This window comes from Poecilia reticulata, linkage group LG22 (genome assembly GCF_000633615.1).
Source record: "Poecilia reticulata strain Guanapo linkage group LG22, Guppy_female_1.0+MT, whole genome shotgun sequence".
In the NCBI taxonomy this organism is placed as follows: Eukaryota; Metazoa; Chordata; class Actinopteri; order Cyprinodontiformes; family Poeciliidae; genus Poecilia; species Poecilia reticulata.
The window spans coordinates 21,883,828-21,903,069 of NC_024352.1; the positions used below are offsets into that span (position 1 = coordinate 21,883,828).

The 19,242-nt window shown below is 35.7% G+C and overlaps 1 long non-coding RNA gene across 1 annotated transcript; it reads left to right on the forward strand.

Moving 5' to 3' along the window:
• Positions 1–7,610: 7,610 nt before the first annotated feature.
• Positions 7,611–10,190, forward strand: LOC103458905 (uncharacterized). Its single transcript, XR_532641.1, has 2 exons — positions 7,611–7,864; positions 9,707–10,190. It is a non-coding gene; the product is annotated as an uncharacterized LOC103458905 (long non-coding RNA).
• The last annotated feature ends 9,052 nt before the right edge of the window (positions 10,191–19,242 follow it).

Here is a 19,242-nt window from a genome sequence, read left to right on the forward strand (position 1 = left end):
AATTTTATCAATATGTAAAATTGATGCTTGGATGTTTGCGAACACTTTAGGCTCAAACTGGATCCACGTTGCAGATAAAAACTGTAACAATAACAATAACAATAATGGTGAATTTTAAGGCTTTAGTTAATCTGCTGCAGCTTTTTATCTGTCACAGGAATAGTGACTTTTTTTCCCGTTTATATTTTTATCATTTCGTCGCGTTTCCGCTGAAGCTTGACATTTAATTTTTATTTAACAAAACTACAGAAAAGTAAAATAAGAAAATGAATTATTAATGTAATACTTTGTTTCCAGATCTGATCTGTGTGAAGGTGTTAAAACGCAGTTTTAAGGCAACAAAAACAAAAACAATGTTGATTATTTGCGTCACAAGGCTTTTATTTTATTTTCAGTTCATTTCAAACAGACAATTTTAACATTTTTAAAATAAATTTGATTTAATTTTGTCCAATTAGTTCTGTCTATTATTATTAAGACAATAACTGCCTTTCATTTCCGGGTTTATCTGTTCCGCATTTGAGGAAAATGCTAAAATATCGTCTCATAACTAAATTCTTTGATGCTCTGCTGCTTCCTGTTGCTTTTTATTTACTGAATCATTGAACTAATAGGAACATTTAATCATCAGGGCTGCTTTATTTAAAATTACCGGTGGATTAAATACTGCTGGGCCTGTGCGCACCTGACTCTATCCCTAAAAGTTTCTGTTTTAATGAGCAGTTTGAGCGGATTTAATTGATTTAAATCGCAGAAATGCGTGTTTTCTGAACAGAAATCGCAGATTGACGCAGAATTGAACCACATGGATGATTTAAACACAAGAGTTTCTGTATCTGAGAGCCACAGAGGGAACAAACAACCAATGATCGGTGATCAGAGTGCAAAATATAATAACTAGAGGCTACATTGTCTCGCAGCTGCGCGGTTCACTGCTTATGAATCCATAAGAATATTATAGCCCATAATGAGAGGTTTGCGCCTGAGAGTCACTTGACTATTCCTTTTATGACATTAATGCTCTCTGTTAGAATAAAATAAGGGGGAAAAGCGCCATTATTATGTGTTTTTTGCATAAATATAGAGATATTGTGAGTGAGGAGAATTGACCTTCATGTTCATCCCGTCTTCACTGATAACTGTTTCTACATCCCAGATCGCTTGTGGTTTTTCTTTCTTTCTCTTTCTTTTGTAAGGTTGCACCATTTTCCACATTGGGATATTCGAAATAAATAAATCTAATCAAAATATGTCAGTCGGATGACAGAAGCGACGTTTTTCTGTCGCCTCGTTGAGCAAAAGGTCACGAATCGGTGACAAAACCCTCCAACCTTCGGAGGGTTTGGATGCGTCTCTGGTGTTTCTCCTCCCACCGGCTTCATCCGCAAACAATGGGAGACAATGGCATGATGATGCCCAGGTTCTGAAGGCTCTGCACAACAGAACAATGGTCTTCATCAACAGCTGAACACGGAAGTGTCAGTGGTGCCCCCTGGTGGCGGCGGGTTCCGCCCACACTGCGCGGAGTGATCGACGCTTCCAGTTTTATGGTGAATTTCTCGATATTTTCAAAAATAGTAAGTGGATTTCTGAAACAGCAAAACTCCATGGGTTACCTACAACTGAAAGTTTCTTTCTCTAAATCATTCATAAGGAGATACACTGCAAAAACACAAAATCATACCAAGTGTTTTGGTCTAGATCAGTGTTTCTCAACCCTGGTCCTCACCGCCCCCCTGCTCTGCATGCTTTAGATGTGCCTCTATTCCAGAACAGCTGATTCAAATGATTGCATGACCATCAAGTACTGCAGAAGCCTGTTAATCACCCAGAGATACAATTCAGGTGTGTGGCAGAAGGTAAATATCTAAAACATGCAGGACAGGGGGGCCGTGAGGACCAGGTTGAGAAACAGTGGTCTAGATTTTAGTACAAATATCTTGTTTCACTTAAAAGTAGCTTTTCAGCAAGAAGTAGGAGCAATAATTCCTTAATATTGATGACAATACTAGTTCCATTGGCAGGTTATTTCTTTTATTACACTGCAAAAAATATCTTGTTCTAAGTGGAATAATCTGCTAGTATTTTCATCAGTATTAAGGAATTATTGCTCCTATGTCTTGCTGAAAAGTTACTTGGTTTGTTTCATTTCAAGTAAGATATTCGCAGTAGAAAAGTACTTGGTAAGATTTTCTGTTTTTGCAGTGTACATACTGGTCAGTTGATGGTTCATGAGATTCAACTTTGAGTTATTTAAGAAAACTGGTTGATCTAACACTGCAAAAACACAAAATATTACTAACTTTTTGGTCAAGTTTCTAATGCTAATATCTCACTACACCTTAAATGTGACGTAGCTAACTTATAAGTACATTTTTAGCAAGATATAGGAGTTTGTTTAAAGTTAATAATAACCGATTTACTTGATATTGATAAATAAGTACTAGCTCCAGATTGTGAATTAATCTGCCAGTGGACCTTTTTCACCACTTTTAAGGAATTATTGACTTAATACTCTTGTATCTTACTAAAAAGGTTAATTGTAACTTAGTTTTTTTCTTATTTCCAGTGTACTAAGATATTTACACTTGAAACTAGACCAAAAACTAGAGTTTATGTTGCTCAAAAAGACAAAAAACGGCAGCATAAGTTCATATGCTGAATAAATCATCTTAAAAGGAAATATTTACTTCAAACAAACTCCCTTATCTTGCTAAAAAGTTTCTCTTAAGTTAGTTTAGTCTTTTTTCAAGTGTACTGAGATATTCGTTCTAACCAGACCAAAAATACTTGGTAAGATTTTGTGGTTTTACAGTGAATGCTTTACATACACTTGGAGAAATTCAGGGTTCATTGTCCTGTCCTGATTTACAAATTCAGGACAGGTTTAGAAAAAAAATGTCCAATAAAAATGTATAGAACTATTTGACATAATATGACAACCTCATCCTCAAATGATGTGGAGGCTGAGACTCTTCAATATGGTAAACTTAGATTAACATGATATAAGAAATTTAAACTAAAGTAAGAAGCAGAAAATTGTGTGGATGTACAAAAGCATCTGAAACTTGTTTGCAGAAATGATAAACTGCTTTAGTATTTTTGAGAATTTAGATTCTATTCAGAGAAATGCAGCAGCAGAAACGCAGTTTAGATGTTTCTACACAAGCAAATCTGTTCGCCTTCATCAGATGTATTTTTTGTTCCAGGGAGATTTTGCAGCAGCTTGTAGAAATGATTCAGGCAGAAACGGGGGTTGTATTCTGCCATGAACACATTTCACATTGTTCGGTGCTCCAACCATTGCTCAGCTGCTGAGCAGAGATTTGAAAAACGTACAAAAGCAGAATGCAGCCACTGCGCGTCTCACTGGAAGAGAGCAAGAGGCTGGATGCTTGGAGCACATAATTTTTTTATTTGAACAAACAAACATGTTGAGATTCATGGACTAAACTCAGATGAAAAGCATGTTTACATATGAATTACTTCAGTAGTTATACAGTAATCTGTCTTTTCTGCCTGAAAAACAGTCAATTCAATTCATCTGAAGGGATGAACAGCAAATAAATCCTTTTTGATTTTAAGAATGCATGTAAAGAAAATTATTTACATGTATTTCATTATAGTTGTAGCTGCAATTCAAACCAAAACAATATTTTGCATCTAAAAATATCCATCAAAGTGACAAAGATGTTATATTTATTGTCACTTAAAAAATAAATATTGGGCAAGAAACAAAGTTCTTTAAATGTTCGTTCAACTTTCTGTTCAGCTGATAAATGTAGGAAATAAAATATTTCTCATTAAACCTTTAAAAGATGGAGATCTTTCCCTTATATGTTCTTTATTTTACATGTTGTAAAACTAAAATATATTTGGGGATGTTTTTAAACAGGATTTGGGTTGCAGGGTTTTAATAACTGACCTATTTTTACACAGACGAAAGAAAAGAACTCCAATAAATCACAAAAACAAAACCTCACATGATTCACTGAGCCACGTTAATTATTAGCAACGAGTAATTATATTTACTTGGTTATTTTGGCACCTAGATGCTGTAAAATGTTGACAGTAATGGTTGTGACCTCCAGAAACACTTTCTGAGTTTTGGGTTAGAAAATAAATTATTTCAGCCTAAAAAATATCTTTTTGATCTTATGACAGAAGTTAAACTAATTAGAGGTTATCATAAAGTCTTTAAGGTGGAAAACGTCCAGTTTGGAGGTCAAACCAGTAAAATATTTCTTTATTAGCAGCAGAAGGTGGATTAACTCATGATGTGTTGCAGAAACCAGATTATGCTCCAAATGTGAGAAAATGAAGTCGGTTCAGGCCACAGAAAAAAATCTATTTTTAAAGCACATCCAGTCAATTTGCTGCTGTCCAGTTTGGCACTATATGGAGATAAATTGGGGTCATAAATTTGCTCAAAAGTCAAAATTATTAAATTGAAAAGAAAAAAATAAAAGATTTAATTAAAACTGAAAAAATATTTTTGAAATTTAAAAAAATAACAGAAAATAAAAATGCAAAATTGAATTTAAAATTTATTTTTAAATTCAACTTATGCTTTCAGTTTCAAAATAATTTTTGAATTTTTGTTTTTTTTAACAAACTATGGCTCCATTTGCCATTTGGGGCGCCACAAGCAAAGAAAAGTGTAAATTGTAAATTGCAAAACAAGTTTTACATTGTATTTTAAAACACATAAAATATTTTCTGTACATTGGGACTGACTAATTATACTAAAACTGGGATTTGACTTGGGATTTTTTTTCAGATTCTGCTCACAAATAAGAAAAAAAAAATCACAAACTTATTCCACGCTAAACATAAATGGCTTTAAACACAATTTGAGACTCGGGAAACTGCTAATGTGGAAATAAAAACACAAAACTAGGGTGTTTTAGATGCTTTCTTAATATCCTACAGTGGTTACAAATCTTTAGGTTGGCCATTTTGAGAAAAAAATATGCAGGAAAAACGAGTTATAGATCAACAACCCGGACGTGACGTCAGCAGGATTTCAGCACCATGGACAGAGTCCAGCAGATAAACGTCTCCTGCTTATTATCACTGTCATATATTTTTATTGTGAACTGCTGCTTTATCTTTCATCAACTTAAAGAAGAAGAAAGAAACTTTCACACAAACTTTCAATTTAATTCTTTATGCAGAAGTTTGAACAACTTTACTTTCTTCCTGAGCAAATCAACAGTCTGAATACTTATGACGTAACTTTAATTTAGATGAGACTTTATTGACCACATCGTGTTTCCAGCTTTAAGGAGCTCAGCTGACATTGATTAGTTCCTTTAGTGTTATTATTTTTTGTCTTTAAATGAATCCGTTCCGTGACTTGTCTGGAGAAATATGGATCACTGATTGTGCGCATATCGCTGCAGCACAATGCGAGAGCCGATCATTATCTCTGGGGGCTTTTGTTTTGAAAGACGCCGCCAGAAGCCTCGGATTAGAAAGAAAAATCCTGGTGCATTCTGGGATTGCTAGTATTGACACAATGGAGCAGGAAGCTGCCGCTGCTGGAGGTCATTTGGGGGCATGAAATGCTCCTTTGTTTTCATTTTCTAAGTTGAAATTGTTTTCTTTCCACTGTTATTTTCTGTTTCAGTGTAACTTCATAAACACAGAGTTCGGTTTCATGTTATTCATTCACACTGCAGGGTCACGTGACGCCTATTCTGTGGTAATAATGAAAGAATCGGACCATATAATCTTCCTGCTGACTTATTTTAACATCTTTAGATTGTTTGATTTATTTACAGGAAGGAAGAAGTTTATTTTCTCACTATCACTTTATAAAGTATTCACCTTTTTTTTGCTTTTACAAGTCAAACATGATCAACAAAATAGTTTTTTACAAAAAAAGGTTCTTAATGTCAAAACAATGACAAATAAAAATATTTAAATAAAATATGTGAATCAGTTTTTTTTATTTAAAAGATTACATTTATTTGTCAAAAAAACCAACTGATTTTGTTGATTATGAAATATTTGTATAAGTAATAAAAGTGAAAACAAACAAGGAAGGAAATAACCAGATTGAAAATAATTATTGCATTTATGCTGTTTGGATCTCCTGTTGAGAAAGTGAAAAAAAAATACAGATTTATTTTGTTTCTGATTTTTTGTCACTCTTCATTTTTTAGTTAATAAAGAAAATGTTACTATCAGCCAATAGGGAGCCAATAATAGTTATGAACACTTCGCAGGAAACACTGCCACCAAGTGTTCATACCTGGTAATGTTTTACTTCACTATGGATTCAATTTAGCCCTCTCTTCTTTGCAGAATTGTTTTAATTTAGCTAAATTGGAGGCTTTTTGAGAACAACAGGCCTGTCACAACACCTCAATCTGATTTAAGTTTCTACTTTGACTAGGCCTCTAGGTAACTAGGATGTTCTCCTTGAGGTGTTTTTGCTACAGAGCAGAATTCATGGCTCCATCAATCGTACATTTCTTCACTATTTCAAAAACTTTTGTCTCATCAGTCCACAGAATATGTTATCATTAGTGTCATCATTAGGGGAGTAAAATTATGTTTTTGTAAAATGTGAGCTGGGCCTGTATTTATTTATTGTGTTTTTTTTTTATTATTCGCCTTCAAAATCTAACATGGAGGCCATTTTTTCCCAGTCTGTCTTTCTTATTGTTGAAACTTGAACTTTAACCTTAACTGAGCTTTAGATTAATTTTTACCAGCTCAGTCTCCTGTTTTAACTCTGTTTTTGTAATTAATGGCTCTCGCTATCCTTCAGTGGAGTTTGAGCTTTTTAACCCTTTCCAGACTGATAGATTTCAGCGGCTCTGTCAGTCATCTGTTCTTGATATTTTTGTGATGTGCTGCTTTTTATGATCTTTTAGCCATATTGTCTATTTATTTATTATCTCTTCCTTATCTATTTAAAAGATTATTTCACTCAGTATAGGACAGAGTTGGGTTGCAATTAGTTACATTTACTTGAGTAACTTTTTTTTGGGAAAAAAAAAACTTATAGAAAGATTTTACTCTAGTAATTTTAGTATGGAATATCATTACTTTTTACTTGAGTAAAAGTTCTGGATTCTCTATTTGCTGTGAGTAACTTTACGGAATGATAAGATTCAATGCAGCTCGGAGTACACGCTATATTTCCATTTCAAATGTGCACCAAGTTTGTAAATATTCCTTAAATGTAAAAAAAAAAAAAAAAAAACACTATTCCGCGATTGCGGTATTTGATTAAATAAGAAACGCAGTTAAAATCACACTTGAATGTTTGTTTATGTTATTGAAAACACACATCGTCCTCCAACTACTTCCTGTTGTCTTCTTCTTCGTGCTTTGCGCCAGTGATAACATCCGGTTGTTGATCATGTGTTGATCGTGCGGTGCAATTTTATTTTATTTTTTTTCCATTTCAGTTTTACGAAATAAACCAGCCAGCAAACTATCTCATGCTAGCGCCAAAACTTGTTATCATAAAACGAGATATTTTTTTTGTAACGAAATTGGCGTCTGGTGACGTCACATTCTAGAGTATTTGTCAACAACTGACCAATCGGCGGTCGCAGTTTGTCCCGATGTACACGCCCCTTCTCTGGAGGAACATGGACGGGGCTCATCATTGCTAACGTCTTGCGGTGACAGAGATTTCAAGGAAAATAAGAGGAAATCATGTCAAACATTTTCAGTGCAGTCCCGACAGCTGTTACCCGTAGCGATTAGAGGCGGAATACAATTTATTACGTTTCGAAAACCCAAACGGAGTCTGGAATAATGCAAGAGATGAATAAAGGCCTGCAGCCGACCTCATGTCGGGCTGATCGACGGCAACAACCACATGTTCGTCTGAATGAAGGTAACTGGAGTTAAACAGCCCAATTTTTGTCTTAACGCCAGTCAAATAAAAGATCAATAAGTGAAGGAAGTTATGCTTGATTTTATATTCCAGTGTTGGCTCTATGGCAGAATGGAAACTATGTGCTGCAGTAACGGTGGTTTTTACAGCTTTTTACACCTTTTTTACGCTAATGCTTAACGGTATTATTTAAGCCACTACCCACCCGCTTTGTACAAAATGCGTCCTACACAAAACTATCTCATCCTATCCATCCAGTGAGACTCTGTGGGCCTCACGATTTTCCTCTGGCTGCGAAAGGCTTGAGCTTTATCGTTGATTTCTCTGTTGTTTCTGGAAAAATCACCTTGCAGACCTGATGCAGGACTCGCTGGAAAATGTTCTTGCTTGTTGTTTTTGCCTCAGCCTCAGTTTGGATAAGGCAAGAATGAGTCTCCAAATATCTGGAGTAAATCTGAATCCAAGCTGCTTGAGGTTCAGTGTGAAGCTGCTACAGTCGGTGATAAGTTGGGGTCATATGTTGGTGTTGGTGTTGGTCCACCGTGTCCAAAGGCTGACCAGCTGTTTACTGGCTTCATTATACTGACGAGCTTTATCCACTGCAAAAGCACAAAATCTGACACAGTGTTTTTGTCTAGTTTCTCAGTACACGTGAAATAAGGCAAACCTGGCTTACAAGTAACTTTTCAGCAAGAAATGGGAGTTTGATCTAAGTAAATCGTTTTTAAATATTCATTACAAAGTTCTAGTTTCACTGGCAGACATTTGATCTTATAACAAGATATTTTTCCCATGTTATAAATTAAATAATCAGCCAGCAGAACTTGTACTTTTTCCTCAGTTTTAAATATTGACTTAAAAAAAGCTCCTATATCTTGCTAAAAGTTATTGTAAGTTAGTTTTGTCTTAGTTTCTGGTGCTAAGATATTTGCACCAGAAACTACAAAAATACTTGGTAATATTTAGTGTTTTTGCAGTGTAAAGGTGCATGTGCAGTGCAGTCCATGGACAGAGCTCCATATTTCTGTATAAATATCATGTTTTATTGTTCTGACGTCATATATTTCTGATTCTTCTCAGCTGTAAGCCATTAAAATAAAATAAACATTTTTTTTAAACGTATAACTTTGGATGCAATGAATCTCTATAATATAGACTTATTTTTTTACTTTTAGAACTGAATTACTGAAATTAATTAATGTTCAAACGATTTCTAATTTGCTGTAATCTGCTGTAAGCCATTAACATAAAATTAACAGAAAAACACTTAATATATATACAATATATCACTCTGTATGCAATGAATCTGTAATGCAAAAGTTTTAGCTTTTCGAACTGAATTACTGAAATTAATTAATAGTCCAACAATTTTCTAATTTAGTGGTTGGTATTGATTTTATCTGTTTATTTGCTGTTGTTTAATTGTGTTTTGAATTGAGTATTATAGTTTATCTTAATTATCTCTGATGTTTAGCACTTTGTTTCAGCTGTGGCTGCTGTTAAAGCGTTTTATACATAAAACTGTTATTAATGACGTACTAATGACTTTGGTAATTAATATTTGATCAAAAATAAGGGAATTTCACAGAAATCAGCCGCTACCAACCAGATACCTGTACATGCAATAACACAGTTTGACCACAAGATGTCACCCGAGGGCTGTAATAGAAAAGTGTCCAACGGGAAGAAATAATGTCTCCTTTCATAATAATAATAGAATATGTTTTATTTTTAATTTAAACATGTTATTACTTTTAGTCACGAATTTGAATTTAATCTCAAGAATAATAATAAAAAACTTCAAAAACATGATTTATTTTCCGCCTTTCCTTCTGTGTCCAGATAAACCAGCTGCAGCTCCAAGAGTTTTTCCCCCTCCAAGTGTAAATGAGAGTACAACATGACTGGGAGGCTGGTGTGAAAGTACATGTGTAAAGACGTGTGGAGGCGGAGTAACGGCACCAGTTGGGATTTTAAAGGTCTATATTTAAACGATCTGGTCTCTGGTTTCTGCAGCTGTTGCCAAGTTTAAGTTCAGTGATGTTCCTGGTTCACATAGTTCACATAAACCTGCCAAACTCCAAGGTGTGGAGAGAGGGACTGTAGGACGGACTCCTGTGTTACTTTTGGCTCACAAAGCATCAAACTGCTGCGGTGTCATGAGATAGAAGCACTTTTAAAGTTGAACATTTACACCATGTGCTTTCAAATCTTCCAGATCGCAGGCACGACTGAAACGCACCACCAAACATCGATCCAGAAATATAAATGAAAACGTTGCAGGATGTTGCAGAAATACAAGGAGAACAGAAAAAATGCACTAAAATATTGGTTTTCTTTTCAATTATTTTGCATATTTTCTCAGTCATTGCGTGGATTATGTTACCAGTTTACAGAAAGCTGCTAGTTCAAACAATGTTTTTTGATGGCAGAGATTTGTTGACTCATGCTCATGAGTCATCTTGTTTTTATGCAGTTTTTTCCTGAAAACAACAGTTTCTGTCTAAACATGATCATTTTCCTGATTTATCCAACCTACAGGCTGATGAAGCAGCCTGGAGGTTAAAGTGACCAACACTTCTGGTGACGATAACTAGACCAAAAGTATTTTATAGTGCAAATATCTTGGTTCACTTTAAAGCAGACAAATGAACTTAAAAGTAACTTTTCAGGAAAATATATGAATAATAAGTCAAAATTGATGGAAAAAGTACTAGATTCACCAACTTTTTCCCTTATAACAACATTTTTCTCATGTTTTAAGTGAAATAATCTTCCACTTCCTCATTGATTCTAAAGTAATGTTGACTTCAGTAAAATCCCAATTCTTGCAGAAAAGTTGCCGGTAAGTGAGTGTTCTTTGATTTCAAGATATTTGCACTTGAAACTAGACCAAAACTACTTGGTAATATTGTATTTTTGCAGTGTTTTTTTGTTTGTTTTTTTTTTTTGTAAATTTTCTTAAATCTGCAAAAACCAACAGTTTCTGTCTGAAAAAAATAATTTCCACGACTTGTCTTGACTCCAGGCAAGTGAAACTGTAACTAAAACCTTCCAAACTGACCCACATCCAGCTCTAGAAGTGAACCATATCGTAAACATTTCATCTAAATATTATAAAGTCCAACCAATTGAACGTCTCAGCCTGTAATTTGTGAGCAGCTTTTGGTGGATTTATCCGTGTGTCTGCTGAAGAAGTGCCTCTGTGCCCGGTGGCAGCTCCGCTCCTAATAGCAGAGCTTAGCTGGCATACCAGAGCGCATGGCAGGTTGGTGTAGAGCCTGGTAATTACCAGCACCCGCTGACACCATGCTGCAAATGCCCCGCTCAGCTGTGGCAGCACCAACATTCGGCCCCCGGGTTCTTTCCTGCCCCCGTAGGAGACGGAGGAGAACAGAATGGAAACGGGGAAATTCACAGCAACATCAAGTAGGCCTGCAATAAATAATTAATCAAATAATCGCACGATTAATTAAAAGAAACTCAATCATTTTCATTTGCTTGATTTGTTGATTTTCTCTTTTCTCTCTCTTTTTATCAGTTTGGTGCTTTGGTCTCAACTATCCATTTTATTTGTTGTTTTCTTTCTTTATTTAGGATATTTCAAATGTCTTCCACTTCCTGTGTTTAAATATTCATCAGAATTTAAAGTTTATTTATCTTTCAGAATGTGTCCCATTATTACTATTATGTTATTTGAAAATGATCTAAAAACAACAATGTTATTGTTTATTGCAATAAGTTCTGGGACAGTTTATCGTCCAGTAAAATGTGTTATTGTGACAGGCAACACCAAGTATAAACGTTCAGAGAGAAGTTCTGGAAGTGTTAAAATCCAGATTAAAAATAACAACGATAATAATAATAATAATAATAATAATAATAATAATAATGACTTATTGTATAAAACTTTGGCAGAAAATCCTGTGCAGTCATTAGAAAGAGGAATATCGGATTTGCGATCCGAGGGACGTGTAACCGAGTCGGATCGTTTTCTAAAAGTGTCCAATATGCGAACAGCTGCATCCAACGACTGTTTTAGTTATTGATTAATCTATGGATTATTATGGCAATTAATCGATTAATTGGATTAAAAAAAATTGACACATTCTGCAGATTTTTCATTTAAGCCTTTTTATACATTGTTAGAAACTGATTAAAAATAAACCAATAGTTTAATTCCTTTCTTTTTTAAAATAAGAAAATAAACATCCAATAACGATGTGAACGCTTATTGATCATTTGTAGCTGCAGCTAAAGAAAGTGCTTCTAACATCAACATGTAAAAGGTTCAGCCGCTTCTGAATAACATGAATAAAGTGAATGTCTGATCTGCTGGTTGTTTTTAACGGATTAATAACTGGATAGAAAAAGGTGCATAATTTACCAAACTTGATCAAAGTGAGGCTAGAAATGCCACTTGACCAGTAGAACAAATACAACATTTTATTCTTTTTTATCTTAAATGCAAATTGTGTGTATTTTTTGTTCGGTTTTATACTCTTCTGACGGTGGTGGGTTTTTTTTTTTATTATAAGGAAATGTCCTTTTTTTAAATATGTGTACTCAAGTTAACAATTAGCTGACGTTTATTTCAATAATCGATTAATCATTATGTACTGATTGACCATTTAAAAGCTTTCTCTGCCATCATCTCAGGAACGTTTATCTGGATGAGGATCAGTCTAGTTTTAAGTGCAAATATCTTAGTGCACTTGAAAGTAGAATAAAGTAACATTTGAGCAAGAGATGGAGGTTTATTATAAGTAAAAATGTCTTAATATTGATGATAAAATTCTACTTTCACTGGCAGATTGTTTCATACAAGATATTGTTCTAATAGTATAAGTACCAGTGAATTGGTAGGTTTTTAAAATCAGTAGTAAGGATTTTTTTACTCAAAACAAACTCCTATATCTTGTTAAAAAGTTAATTGTAATTTACACTACAAAACACAAAATCTTACCAAGTATATCTGACCCACTTTTTAGTGCAAATGTGTTGAAATAAAACAAAACTAACCTAAAAATAACTTTCCTCAAGATGTTTTAAGTCAATAATCCTTTAATATTGATGAAAACTTAACATAATCTCCACTGGTAGATTATTTCACTTGTGACATTTTTCTGATGTTTTAAGTGAAATAATCTGCTAGTGAACTAATACTTTTAGAAATTATTTACTTAAAATACACTCCTACATCTTGAAGAAAGTTACTTTTAGGTTGGTTTTGTTTTATTTGTGCGGTATTGGCAGTTGACTCTACTTGGTTAGATTTTGTGTTTTTGCAGTGCAGCTCTGGATGAGGAGACAAAAGGAGTTTCTATGTGGATGAACCCTGGAGAAAACATCCTCCAGGGCTGGAACGGTACGTTTATTTAGCTTGTTTCTCGTATTTAGTTGGTTCACCAAACCCGGGACGTCCTTTTTGTTTCTCCCTGCTCCGTCTGTCTGTCCTGGTCCGTTGTGTTTTCTCCCGCTCTCATCTTCCGTCATCTACAGGCTAAAATTGGCCCAGCAGCTTTTCTCTGCTGGACCTTTTGTCCCAGCTCAGGGAGACGTTTGGCACACGGAGGATCGTGTTACAACTTTCATTTCCTGAATGTTTTTTTTTCTTTCTTTTTTTTTTTTTGTAGGAAAACCAACCGGGGTATTTTATCCCACCCTGCAGTATGAGTATGAATAACAAGGGAGGGGGAAGATGGCAGCTCGGATTCAGGCTGATGTCACTCCTGCATCGTCAAACAAAGTCCAAACTTTGTGTGGCTGCAGGGTCCTTGTGAAGGGTAGCTGCGGTTTGGGCACCATCGTGTTGGAGCGGCAGGCGGGGAGGGGGAGCTGTTACTCGAGCTGTTTGTGAGCCTGAAGTATGGATGATGCGATGCCCCTCAGGAGTGTGGGATAGATTTCATAATCCCATCTACCACACCGCTTCCTTTTGTTGTGTCTGCACAAAGACATGTCTGGCTCCCCTCGTTGCATGTTCAAGTTATTGTCCAAAAAGACACAAAAGAAAAACAGCAGCTTATGTTCAAGATATTACTGAAATATTACTGTACACTGTAAAAAACATCAAATCTTTCCATGTATTTTTATCCTGGTTTCTGGTGGAATATCTTTGGACTCTTGAAATAAGATAAAACCAACTTACAAGTAACTTTTCAGTCAATAATGGGAGTTTGTTTTAAATAATTAATTCTTTAATATTGATGAAAAGTACAAGTTTCACTGGCAGATTATTTTACTTATAACAAGAATTTTTACCCACGTTATAAATTAAATGTTCTGCTAGTGGAACTAACACTTATCAATATTGAGGAATTGATGACAAAAAAAAATCTCCTATTGTTGAAAAGTTAGTTGCAAGTTTATTTAGTCTTATTTGAACTGTAATAAGATATTTGCGGAAGAAATTAGACCAAAAATACTCAGAAGATTTTGTGTTTTTGAAGTGTGAACTGAACACTGAACATATTTTTCTTTACAGTAATTTGAATTTCTAATTGTAATTTAACTAGGTAATCCAGTGTCAGTGACTATTTGTCCTTTTTTGTGTTTTTTCTCTTCTTCCGTCCTTTTTGTCTCTTTCCTTCTTCATCTATCACCTCTGAACGTGACATTTGTTTTTCTGGTAAAGCTTTTCTAATCGCATCCCGGGGCTAAAGTCACTGTTTTGTCTGACTCTCAGAGACTAATGACGCTGACAAATATCATCTTACTGTTGAGGGATCCAAAAATATAGATATCTGATTCTCGGCAACCAGAGATGAGCTTTGTGCCGGTGACGGTTGGTCATGTGATCCTCCGCCTCCTGGACACTTTTCATCTCTGCACGTCCGTTATTGACAGCTAAAGCACGTCTTATCTTGTCTTAAGAGTTTCCATCCTCTCTCTAATACGTTTTTTAACATTTCCCTCCATCATTTGGAGGACATATATAACTGGTCTTTATTTGACGCGTAACATGCTATTTAACACCCTCATATTTGGGTTTTTTCTTTTCGGCGTCCTTCCTCCTCCTCTTCCTCTTGGTTTCTGAACTCCAGGTCAGCCATCACTCAGAGGAGTGGAAGAAGGAGATAAATATTTCTTTCAGCCGTGTCACATGGAGGCTTCCTGAATGGCTTCCTGCTGTCTTTGGCTTGCAGCCCTTCGTATCGGCGCAATTAACATTTTCCAGAAAAACGTCAAAGATTTATGATATAGAAATTTAACTGTTTAGTTACTGTGTGGGATTTACTTTGATCAGTTCTGTTTTCTTAAGAAACATTCAGGAACATGCAGTCACACACACACACACACAGCCAGGAGCATTGTCAGATCCATGCATCATTGGTAAGAAAATCTCTCTGCCCCCCTACCTTCCACACCACCGCCTCCACCCCTCTGAGGCAGACCTGAAAAGATCCTTTTGTCCCTCATCACCCACCCACACCCTCCCGTCTCCCTCACCCACCTCCTCTCTCTCTTACACACACACACACACACACAACCCTCATGCAGTTTCTGGTTATAGATACCTGGGACAGTCTTCCCAGTGTGTTTTTCTTCTTTCTTTAAAGGTGACCTATTAAACTTCCTTGAGAAGTCCATGAGCGATACAAAACATGTTCATTACATTTTTTTTACACTAGATTATTCCTAGATAATGATATTTTAGTCAGAATGATCTGTTTTAGGGCCTCCTGTCACTTTAAATCCAAATAATCCGCTGCTTGCCACACTCCCCACGTAAAAATGGCTGCAATCAGATTCAAAATTGTACAACTGTATGACTTTGAAAAGCAGAAGTAGAGCCTCCTGCACAACCAGCAAGAATCCAGCAAGTGGTTTCTTAATGGCAAGTTAGGAACAAAACGCTCACTACAAAAACATTGAGTTTTTCATTTTGGTCCACTCTTTAGTGCAAATATCTTAGTGCACTCAAAAAACTGACTTTCAGCAAGACACGAGGTTTTGTTTTAAGTCAGTAATTTTTTAATACCTATGAAAACGTGAACTAATCTCCACTGGCAGATTATTTCACTTATAACACGACCCTTCATACAAAGACATTTTCACTAAAAACTTGACTAAAAATACATGATATGATTTGGTGTTTTTGTCAGGGTGGGAGGAGTTTTTTTTGTTATTCAGAATGTCAAAAAAAAAACAGCAACTTTGTGGAAAATATTACAGAATCAATTATCTTAAGATGAATTATTGACTTAAAACAAGCTCCTTTATCTTGCTCAAAAGTTTATCTTACATTAGTTTTGTCTTATTTCAAATGTACTAAGATATTTGTACTGGAAAATGGACCAAAAATACTTTGTAAGATTTTGTGTTTTTAAGGTGAACCAACAACAAAAACACTTGTCTTTTTCAGCAGCCATTGTAAAAACCAGCTGACTCAATGTGTTGGAGTTCTGTTTTGGTTGCTAAGCAACGGGGCTGGGCTTCTGGGGTGGCTAGGCAACAGCCAATGGAATCCGTCTTAATAATCAGGAGGTTTTTGATACGGCTCATTTTCAGACACCAAAAAAAAAAAAAGAACTTATTGCCAAAAAAAATGTCTAGATGTTTTGTTTTTTTTTTTTAAGCTCTTGGGTTGTTTTTAGAAGCAGTAGAAAACTAAATGGAAGGACAAAAACGTTCAAAATGTAAATTTCCATGCAGGCAAGCAGTTCAACCTAAAGAAAAAACAAAAATCTCCTCAGCTTTGCAGTTTTCTGGATGCTCCCGAGGAAACACTGACCGGAGCGGAGGTGGACGGCGCAGGCCACTCTCCGTGTTTATTTGCACACGTCAGGGTCCTTCCTGCTGCTGATTTAGAGCCACTGCCACTTACGCCGAAATACCCTGCTGATGACTCGCCGTCTGTTTGCCATCAGCAGCTGTTGTCGCCGGCTCTGGCCGGCTTCAGGGTGACGCGAAGCTCCAGCTTTGGTCTTCTTCCACTTGCACTTGTTGCTCGTCTGAAGAGACAAAAACAACAAAGTGGAGCGGAGACGGCAGAGAGATGCTGATGCGGAAGCAGAGGATCTGAGCTTGATTAAAAGAGTTTCCATGAGAGATTGATTTCAGTCTCCTGGACTTCCTGGAGGAGACGCTGCCTGTCGTCCAGCACCAGAGTTGGGAGTTTAATCCTCACAGCGTCTGGAAATCTGCCGGCCATGTTTTCATTACATTACGAGGAGTCATGATTCTTCATGATCACCTGGCTTTTAATTTATCCAAACCGGAAGAAACATGCAGCACTTCTGCATCAGAAGGAATAATTTATACATGGAATCTCATACATCTTAACCAGGATTCTCTAGTAAGAGATTTTTAATCTCAGTGGGATTTTAGTGGTGAAATAAAGGTTAATAATAATATCTATCATTATCCACGTTGCATTACATTACAGATCAATGCCTTTCTTAACAGAAACAACCTCAGTTTTATGTACTTACTACATTTACTCAGAACATAGCTGAAAAAATAACAGCAGAAATAAATGATTTAGTTGCTATTGCTGAGAATATTTGCAAGAATAAAAAATTATGTCCAAAATTAAGAAAAGAAAATCAGTTCCATGCAGCTGTTAGACAGAAAAGCTTGAAAATGCAAACAAAAGCAAAAAAATCCAAACATTTAAAATTAAAATGCATCCTAATAAGTGTTATTTAAAAATATATATATAATCATGCTTATTTTTGTTGGAGTGAATGTCAGTGAATTATAAAATTAGATTTTCCTCCCAAACGTTTGAGCTGTCCTGTTTCCGTATCGGTTGAATCCAGCAGCGGGAAATTGCTCAACTCATTAAACTTCATTTAATGCTTTTAATTTTATATTTCAGGCTTTCTTTGACAATATATTCATCCTAAATGCACTAAAGAGCGTTGACGCACATCCTTCCCCCCAGCAGAGTTAAAACTCTAAAACAGTAACTTCTCCCTACAAACGGCGTAAATATTTACATCAATCTACGACTTTACTGTTGCACAGTTTTTATTGTCACTAATTATAAAGATTCTGTCATTTAAAGCTCAAATAAACATCAACATTTATTTTTTATTTTTTTACATTCTTTTAAATTAACCAACTCAGTTGCAAATTCCTCTGGACTGTTTTTATAACTATTCGTGTTGAAGTTTTGTCCTTACTGTACAGTATTTCTATTTATAATGTTTTTCTTACTGTTTTTGTGAGTCTATTTGCTTTGGATGTCACTTTGATCCTTCAGTAAAGGATATTTCTATTCTTCTATTTGCATTTTTGTTTTGGCTTAGTGTCAAGATTATTTGTAATTTATGTAAAAATCAACAGATTTTGCTCTTTAAATTGAAATTTGTAGAGTAAATTATGGTGGAAAACACGCTAAATGTGGGTTTAACCAAAAAATTCACTAAATTATATAAAATAAAAAATTCTGCATGTCAAATATTAAGTATTTCTTTTCCCTCACCGTCCTCCTTGTGACGTAAGCGTTTGTTTTGTATGGTGCATCTGTTTTGCAATATTTTACATGAAAACAATCCGAGTTTAAAACCATCTAATCTGAGTTTGTGCTGCTGCATCTGTAACGTTTCAGCATCATAGGAGATTACATTTACACTTACAGAAAGATGCTGAAATCAACGACTTCCTGAGGCCGCAGTGAAGCAAAAATGTTGTTTCTGCAGGAGCAGCGACAGCAGCAGAGGAAAAGCCTGGAAGAGAGTGAGGCCTCTGGGATGCAGAAAACAGCCCGAGGCCCCCTCCGCTGCAGCGCTGCAGCCCCTCTGCATGCAATCTTTGCAATCAGGCAGTGAGGCAGTGAGGCAGGCAGCGACTGTTTCAGATTATGCTCAGGAAATCCTCGGTGCTCTCTGCTCAAAACAATTTACCCTGACATGAGCAGGGAGGAGAGCAGGCTGTGGGGCGGGGGGCTGCAGAGCTGGAAGTATTATTATTATTATTTATTATTATGTTTTATTTGCTTGTATGTTCCTGTAAAGTGTCTGAGGAGCGGAGTGGCTCTTTCCCATGGCCCCGGAACCGATAGAATAAACTGAGAGAGGAAAGGAAAACATGGCAACAAAAAGCCAATGATCCGCAGAGGAAAAGGACGAGAGACGACAGAAAAAGACCCTCCTGCAGCCAAACATGCGCTATGAAGCAGGCTGGGTATTCAATTAATAAAAGAAACGAGCTGGTTCCTGTGTACACAGCCACAGGCAGCTGCTGATGTTGACTCCCTTTTGTGTCAATCTGAATCCACGTCCTTCATAATTTATTGATTAAATAGCAAATAAACTCTGTGCAGAAAAAATAATTCAAAATTTTCCTGAATTCTTTTTTTAAAATACTGTTTTGTTTTTTTAATCTTTCTTAATCCAAACTAAATGCACAAATAACACGGAGACAAA